The 9,293-nt window shown below is 46.0% G+C and overlaps 1 long non-coding RNA gene across 1 annotated transcript; it reads right to left on the bottom strand.

Moving 5' to 3' along the window:
* Window positions 1–2,866: 2,866 nt before the first annotated feature.
* Window positions 2,867–9,042, bottom strand: Gm7056 (predicted gene 7056). Its single transcript, NR_037571.1, has 2 exons — window positions 8,903–9,042; window positions 2,867–5,819 (listed from the first exon to the last, which is right to left on the bottom strand). It is a non-coding gene; the product is annotated as a predicted gene 7056 (long non-coding RNA).
* Between the last annotated feature and the right edge of the window lie 251 nt (window positions 9,043–9,293).

The following is a 9,293-nucleotide window of genomic DNA, read 5'->3' as shown; positions in this document are numbered from 1 at the left end:
AAGACCCAGAAATGAACCCACACACCTATGGTCACTTGATCTTTGACAAAGGAACTAAAACCATCCAGTGGGAAATAAAACAGCATTTTCAACAAATGGTGCTGGTTCAACTGGCAGTCTGCATGTACTGCATGTACAAGAATAGAAATTGATCCATTCTTATCTCCTTGTACTAAGGTCAAATCTAAGTGGATCAAGGAGCTCCCCATAAAACCAGATACACTGAAACTAATAGAAGAGAAAGTAGGAAAGAACCTTGAACACATGGGCACGGGGAAAATGTCCTGAACAAAACACCAATGGCTTATGCCCTAAGATCAACAATTGACAAATGGGAAAAAATTGCAAAGCTTTTGTAAGGCAAAGGACACTGTCAATAGGACAAAATGGCAACTCTCAGATTGGGAAAAGATCTTTACCAATCCTACATCTGACAAAGGGCTAATATCCAAAATATAGAAAGAACTCAAGAAGTTGGACTCCAGAAAACCAAATAACCCTATTGAAAATGGGGTACAGGACTAAACATAATTCTCACCTGAGGAATCTCACATGGCTGAGAAGCACTTAAAGAAATGTTCAACATCCTTAGTCATCAAGGAAATGCAAATCAAAATGACCCTGAGATTCTACCTCATACCAGTCAGAATGCTTGAGATAAAAAACTCAGGTGACAGCAGATGTTGGCAAGGATGTGGAGAAAGAGGAACATTCCTCCACTGCTGCTGGGATTGCAAGCTGGTACTAACACTCTAGAAATCATTCTGATGGTTCCTCAGAAAATTGGAAATAGTTCTACCTGAAGACCCAGCTAAACCACTACTGGGCATATACCCCCAAATGCTCTAACATACAGCAAGGGCACATGCTCCACCATGTTTATAGCAGCCTTATTTGTAATAGCCAGAAGCTGGAAAGAACTCAGATGTCCCTCAACAGAGGAATGGATACAGAAAATGTGGTACATTTACACAATGGAGTACTACTCAGCTATTAAAAACAATGACTTCATGAAATTCGTAGGCAAGTGGATGGAACTAGAAAATATCATGCTGAGTGAGGTAACCCAGACACAAAAGAATGCACATGGTATGTACTCACTGATAAGTGGATATTAGCCCCCAAAGTCACAATGCCCATGATACAACCCACAGAACATATGGAGCTCAGGGGGAAGGAAGACCAGGTTGTGGATGACTCAGTCCAGCATTGAGGGGGAATAGAATGATCTCAGGTGGTGGAGGGAGGTAGGGGCCTGGGAGGGAAAGAGGAAGGGAATGAAATAAGGGGACAATATCAGGTACTGGAAAGGATGGGAAGAGGTACAGAGAGTCAGGAAATTGAATAAAAATATGTAACAGTGGGGGAAGTGGAACTGGGGATAGCCACTGGGGGGGGGGCGTCCCAGACTCCAGGGAAAGAAGGGGCTCCCAGGACCCAATGGGGATGATTTTAACAGAGAAAGGGAGATAGAACCTGCAGAGACCACCTCCAATAGATAGACACAGGACCCGGTTGTGGGAAGGGGCCACATAGCCATCTCAAAGTTTTTAACCCAGAAATGTTCCTGTCCAAAGGAAGAACAGGGAAAAATCAAAATGGAGCAGAGACTGAAGGACAGGCGATCTGATGACTGCCCTACCTTAAGATCCATCATCTCTGTAGACACCAAACCCAACACTGTTGCAGTTGCCAAGAGGCACTTGCTGACAGGAACCTGGTATGACTGCTCCTAGGGAGGTCCAACCAGCAACTGACCAATGCAGATGTGGATGCTTGGAGCCAACCATCAGACTGAGCTCAGGGACCATGGTGGGGGAGCTGGCAGAAGGACTGGAAGAGCAAAGGGGGATTGCAACCCCATAGGAAGAATAACATCTGCTGGCTGGACCACCCAGTGCTCCCAGGGACTAGACCAACAACGAAGGAGTGTACAGGGAGGGATCCATGACTCCAGAGACATAGGTAGCAGAGCATGGCCTTGTCTGACATCAATGGGAGGAGAGGCCCTTGGTCCTGTGGAGGTCTGATGCCCCAGCCTAGGGAGATACTAGTGTGGTGGGGCAGGAGAGTATAGGTGGGTGGGTAAGCACCCTGATAGAGGCAAAGGGGAGGGAGGAGAGGGAGGTTGTGGGATGGGGGGGGGCTTGTGGAGAAAATCGAGAAGTGGGATATTATCTGAGATGTAAATGGACAGAATGATTAATTTTAAAAAAGGAAAAAACTGTCTTAGTGTATTGCATGACCAAACTCACTGATTTTTACAACCTTGAGATGTGTACATCTTTTTGGTGATTCAAATTAACTGTCCTATATACAAATAGGACTGATGACATCAACTAACTAAAATGAATGTATATGTCATCTTATTCTAATCATACATTTAGACTTATATTAAAGACAGATATGGGTAAGCAACTAATTTGTTATCCATCCTTTGTTAGTTTTAAGGCAACATAGTGGGGAAGGGAACAAGGAAGAGCCAACAGAAAAACTTATTTTGAATTCAATAAAAAAATTATTGATTATTATACCAGAATATACTTGGTGGTCAGGGATTGTTTACTCTATGTAAACCCAGATACCACGAATTTATGAAACATGGCCTGTAGCTAATGCTACATCGTATATGAAAATTGAGTATAAATAGAGCCATCAGGAGATCTACAGAGCTCTTCTGTTGTTTTAGCTACAAAAACTACTTTTAAACTTCAACTCAAACATGAGTGGGAGCAATAGCAAGAAATTTAGTGGGGTTGCATTCGGTGATTCTAGGTTCTCTCTGACCCATACTGCTTCATAGTTTTATATATATTATGTATATTATATATTACATACTATATACTATATATTATCATTCATATTAACATTTATATTGTATATTATATATATGAAATAAATATATAAAACCTGCACATATTTTTCTGGACATATCCTCAAGATAAACATGAAATGTCTCAATAGTAGGACTTTTAAACACATTTTGTTACTGACAGTTCATCTTGAATTTACTTGGTAATTTTATGGCCACCTGTGCCAGTTAAATAGCTTTATTCAAAAGAAAACCAAACTAAACAACAATAATTAAAAACAAATCTTCTTACTATGGCAAGTTTTTAGAGCTGGGATTCTCCTGACAGAAACAGACTCCTGGCATCTCCTAGGTATCATGAGATGTGGACATTCTCCATCAAACAACTGAATTTCTGAGCTGTCCCCATGCTATTGAGAAAGCTACTAGTTACATTGTTAAAAATCCCTCTTACAACCAGGTCATTGCTGAAGGCAGATGTCACAACACTAGCAAACAGAGAATGCAGAAATTACTTTGGTAGGCAATTCCCAAAGTCAAAGAATATATTTTTAGTCTCCTTGGTAATCCATCTGTCCAATTGCATAGTTTTGTTTAAATGTACAAAACCCACCCCTTGCTGCATTCACATGGGGCTTCTGGAAGTTGGAGTCACCCCTTGCTGCATTCATGCGGGGCTTCTAGAAGTTGGAGTCACCCCTTGCTGCATTCACGCGGGGCTTCTGGAAGTTGGAGTCACCCCTTGCTGCATTCACGTGGGGCTTCTGGAAGTTGGAGTCACCCCTTGCTGCATTCATGCGGGGCTTCTGGAAGTTGGAGTCACCCCTTGCTGCATTCACGTGGGGCTTCTGGAAGTTGGAGTCACCCCTTGCTGCACTCATGCGGGGCTTCTGGAAGTTGGAGTCACCCCTTGCTGCACTCATGCGGGGCTTCTGGAAGTTGGAGTCACCCCTTGCTGCGTTCACGTGGGGCTTCTGGAAGTTGGAGTCACCCCTTGCTGCGTTCACACGGGGCTTCTGGAAGTTGGAGTCACCCCTTGCTGCATTCACGTGGGGCTTCTGGAAGTTGGAGTCACCCCTTGCTGCATTCACGTGGGGCTTCTGGAAGTTGGAGTCACCCCTTGCTGCATTCACGTGGGGCTTCTGGAAGTTGGAGTCATCCCTTGCTGCACTCATGCGGGGCTTCTGGAAGTTGGAGTCACCCCTTGCTGCATTCACGTGGGGCTTCTGGAAGTTGGAGTCACCCCTTGCTGCATTCACGTGGGGCTTCTGGAAGTTGGAGTCATCCCTTGCTGCACTCATGCGGGGCTTCTGGAAGTTGGAGTCACCCCTTGCTGCATTCACGTGGGGCTTCTGGAAGTTGGAGTCACCCCTTGCTGCATTCACGTGGGGCTTCTGGAAGTTGGAGTCACCCCTTGCTGCGTTCATGTGGGGCTTCTGGAAGTTGGAGTCACCCCTTGCTGCATTCATGCGGGGCTTCTGGAAGTTGGAGTCACCCCTTGCTGCACTCATGCGGGGCTTCTGGAAGTTGGAGTCACCCCTTGCTGCATTCACGTGGGGCTTCTGGAAGTTGGAGTCACCCCTTGCTGCATTCATGCGGGGCTTCTGGAAGTTGGAGTCACCCCTTGCTGCATTCACGTGGGGCTTCTGGAAGTTGGAGTCACCCCTTGCTGCACTCATGCGGGGCTTCTGGAAGTTGGAGTCACCCCTTGCTGCACTCATGCGGGGCTTCTGGAAGTTGGAGTCACCCCTTGCTGCGTTCACGTGGGGCTTCTGGAAGTTGGAGTCACCCCTTGCTGCGTTCACACGGGGCTTCTGGAAGTTGGAGTCACCCCTTGCTGCATTCACGTGGGGCTTCTGGAAGTTGGAGTCACCCCTTGCTGCATTCACGTGGGGCTTCTGGAAGTTGGAGTCACCCCTTGCTGCATTCACGTGGGGCTTCTGGAAGTTGGAGTCATCCCTTGCTGCACTCATGCGGGGCTTCTGGAAGTTGGAGTCACCCCTTGCTGCATTCACGTGGGGCTTCTGGAAGTTGGAGTCACCCCTTGCTGCATTCACGTGGGGCTTCTGGAAGTTGGAGTCACCCCTTGCTGCGTTCATGTGGGGCTTCTGGAAGTTGGAGTCACCCCTTGCTGCATTCATGCGGGGCTTCTGGAAGTTGGAGTCACCCCTTGCTGCACTCATGCAGGGCTTCTGGAAGTTGGAGTCACCCCTTGCTGCGTTCACGTGGGGCTTCTGGAAGTTGGAGTCACCCCTTGCTGCACTCATGCGGGGCTTCTGGAAGTTGGAGTCACCCCTTGCTGCGTTCACGTGGGGCTTCTGGAAGTTGGAGTCACCCCTTGCTGCGTTCACACGGGGCTTCTGGAAGTTGGAGTCACCCCTTGCTGCATTCACGTGGGGCTTCTGGAAGTTGGAGTCACCCCTTGCTGCATTCACGTGGGGCTTCTGGAAGTTGGAGTCACCCCTTGCTGCATTCACGTGGGGCTTCTGGAAGTTGGAGTCATCCCTTGCTGCACTCATGCGGGGCTTCTGGAAGTTGGAGTCACCCCTTGCTGCATTCACGTGGGGCTTCTGGAAGTTGGAGTCACCCCTTGCTGCATTCACGTGGGGCTTCTGGAAGTTGGAGTCACCCCTTGCTGCGTTCATGTGGGGCTTCTGGAAGTTGGAGTCACCCCTTGCTGCGTTCATGTGGGGCTTCTGGAAGTTGGAGTCACCCCTTGCTGCACTCATGCGGGGCTTCTGGAAGTTGGAGTCACCCCTTGCTGCACTCATGCAGGGCTTCTGGAAGTTGGAGTCACCCCTTGCTGCATTCACGTGGGGCTTCTGGAAGTTGGAGTCACCCCTTGCTGCACTCATGCGGGGCTTCTGGAAGTTGGAGTCACCACATTTTCATTCAGCATCTGCAGCATCAGTAAATGCACCTCTACCTGAGCAGGCAGTTACAGCACGCCCGAGGCCTGGAGGCCATCTTCTGGGAGATTCTTTAGGTCTCAGGGAAGTAAATATTTCTACTTTAAAAATAAAAATTCTTTATTATATGATAGATGTCAAAAAACATATGTATTATTACCACATATATCTACAAACAAACATTTCAATCTAGAAGCTACAACTGCAGTTTTGAGAAGTCTGAGATTTAATGCCACCACCTAACCGGCCACAGCACAGGAACCCTCAAGCACATACCACAAGCACATAGGCACCAGACATAGGATTGCATATGCAATACGAACGCACGAATCACTGAAGTGGGAGGAAAGGCTCTAGGCGATGTGCACTGTTCAAAACTCTCTTGACAATGCTCAGACAGTTTGCAAACCTCGCCGGTCGCTGCCTACGGTTCTTTACTAGTCCCACCAAATAGCTTTTTACAGGTTACTCCGTGTGCAAAGGGGGCGGAGTCATATATTGTTATCACTCTATGGTCCACAGTTGGCAGGAAGTGTGCTAAATGCCTCTTTACGCAAGATCATAAGAGACCCTGTGAAGCAAGGAACTGAAAAATGGTTTATGAACCTGCATTGTTCTCTAGGTCTGAGGCTACCAACAATCAGAAACTATGGACCCTTTATTGGAACAAATTCCTTCACTTTCTTTTTACTTACTTCCTTACTTCCTTCCTGCTTTTATTTATTTGTTTATTTATTTATTTATTTATTTATTTATTGTTTTCTCAGAAATCCACCTGCCTCTGCCTCCCGAGTGCTGGGATTAAAGGTGTACGCCACCATGCCCGGCTCCTTCCTGCTTTTAACCACAGCTCTTTCTCCAGCCTATTCCTTAACTTTTTAGTGACTAAAAGCATAAAGTGCCAGGAGACCTTTAAAGAACTGTTAGACATGAACACTAGACTTCTTCAGAAGCAAAATCAATTAAACATCCTTAATTTCACACCCATTTCTTATCCCCAAGCTCCACAGGGCCTCCATCTAGAACACAGAATATAGCAGCATTGAAGTTACACAGGAGTCTCTTTAAAAGAACCAGGATAAAGAACAGGTGTTCCCCAGCAAGATGACAGACATACACACATGGGAACCATGAAGGAAAAAAAAAGGGGACACCTAGTTCCCAGTGCTAACAACCATGTTGATCTACCATAAAATGCAAAGCCAGAGATTCCAAGACTCAGAATAAATAGGAGAAATCTGAGTGTCTATCAGAGCAGGTTAAGGACACATTAGCCTGAGCAGAGGTTCCTAAAGTATGTGCCATCCACTCATTCTCCGCGCCTGCAATGATTCTCTCCACCTGTTAATTTGTGGCCATTTGCAAATTTCTAACTAGGAGCTTTATACTCTCCAGTCTCCAAAGTTGTTTCCTCTTTCCTTATACTTTAGGCATCTTATAGACTTTCTACATCTTTCTCTTCCAATGACCCAACTCTCTGTAATAATATGCATCTCCTGTTTTTCCCTTTTGTATGTTTTCCAGAGTAAGGATGATCTTATTTAGATAAACATTTCTAATATAGTTCTTAACACAGTAGTTTTCAAGTTCTTCCTCACATTTCTCTACATATAGGCCCCCAAACTCACTGATGTTAGGATGTGAGTGAGAGTTTCCACAATGATCTATCACCTTTTTCACTATTTGAAATTTTATGGTTAGTTAGAGTTAAGACAAAAGTGGGTAATAGCCCGAAAACAATGCTAACCTGTCCTTGGCTTATACTATTTGAAAAAATTCAACAAACTAAAGGATCAGTGAGTAGATGAATTACCCATTTCCTGGACACACATTGCTAAAAATGCTGCCTCACCCACAGAACAAAAGTCTTGAAGTATGGCTATTCACAGCCTCTCTTGATTGGTGAATTATCTGCCTAATCTTATAAGAGTGGACTGTCATAGCAATGCTATAGCAGTCTTCCTAACCCAGCATACTTGTCCCATCAAAGAACCAACGTTCATTACAGCTTCAAATTGCTGAATTCCCTGTGCATAGGGCTATGAATGGAAAGCATGCTGAGGAGTGGATACTTTTCATAGAGGGAGAGACATGTGAGGGAGAGGAGAGTGGGAGGGAAAAAGGGATCAGGATCAGGTGTGGGAGGAGATGGGAGGAAACAAGGTAGAAGTGCAGAGTGTCAGGAAATTTAATGGAGGTGTGTAGCAGTGGGGGATGGGGAACTGGTGTAGCCCCTAGAAAGTCCCAGATGCCAGGAAAGCAAGAGGCTCCAAGGACCTAGTGGGGATGATAATAGAGGTTTAGGCATGGCCCCTGGCTGAGGGATGGGGCCACCCACCCATCACAAAAATATTAACCCAGTATGGCTCCTTTCTAAAGAAATGCAGTGACAATGACTAGAGCAGAGATTGAAGAAAAGGCCATCCAGAGACTGCCCCACCTGGGGATCTATCCCATATGCAGCCAGCAAACCCAGACATTGCTGATACCAGAAGTCCTTGCTGACAGGAGCCTGATATATCTATTTCTTGGGAGATTCTGCCAGAGCCTGACCAATACAGATGCAGATGCTCGAAGCCAACCATTGGATTGAGCATGAGAACCCTAATGGAGGAGTTAGGGGAAGGACTGAAGGAGATAAAGGGGTTTGCAACCCCATAGGAAGAAAGAACAACAATATCAACCAACCAGACTCCCAGAGCTCCCAGGGACTAAACCGCCAACCAAAGAGTACACACTGTAGCAGACTTATCAGGCATCACTGGGAGGGGAGGCCCTTGGTCCTGTGGAGGTTTGATGCCACAATATAGGGGAATGCTAGGGTGGTGAGCAGGAGTGGGTGGGTGGGTGAGCACCCTCATAGAAGCAGGGGTTGGGGGGGGGATGAGATAAGGAGTTTGCGGAGGGGAAACCAGGAAGGAGGATAACATTTGAAATGTAAATAAATAAAATAACCAATAAAAAATTGTTCTAACTCCCAATGTGATGGTAACTAGCCAAGACAGAAGCACAGCTAAGTGGGACCTCACTGTTGTGGTTTTACCTTTGTTCCATGATAATGACTGTAAGCCCGGAGAGCCACTTTCTAAGAGAAGGGGGAAGTTGGATTTGGATTTACTGACCAGAGACTGCAGCAATAAATAGAAATAAAATTTAAAAATCAGAAACAAATGCTACTCACCTGCCCTGGATCGACACACATGGAAGAACTATAGGAAGTAGGCAAGCAAGTGGCTGGTCACTCAGTCAGGGGACTGAGGGTGATCTCAGAAGGCGTGTCTTCAGGAAGATCCATGCACACAGTCCCTCAGACCTGGGCTGTGAGCTAAGGAGGAAAATCTATAAGAGGAGGAGCTTACATTTTTGAATCTGGTGTTAACTATTAGGTTGTGCTCAGGCCCAGCTGGGGCATATGCTGGTGATGGGCCTGAGAGATTAAGAACATTTTTCTGTACCACACACAACCACATGGAGAGTGGGGAAAGCTGAAGATGTGTATATGGCTGCTGCATTTTGTTTTGTTTGTTTCTTTGTTTTTTGTGGTTGTTGTTGTTGTTGTTGTTTCACTTTAA

This window comes from Mus musculus, chromosome 5, assembly GCF_000001635.26.
Source record: "Mus musculus strain C57BL/6J chromosome 5, GRCm38.p6 C57BL/6J".
Classification (NCBI taxonomy): Eukaryota; Metazoa; Chordata; class Mammalia; order Rodentia; family Muridae; genus Mus; species Mus musculus.
This window is presented reverse-complemented; position numbering and strand designations above follow the sequence as displayed.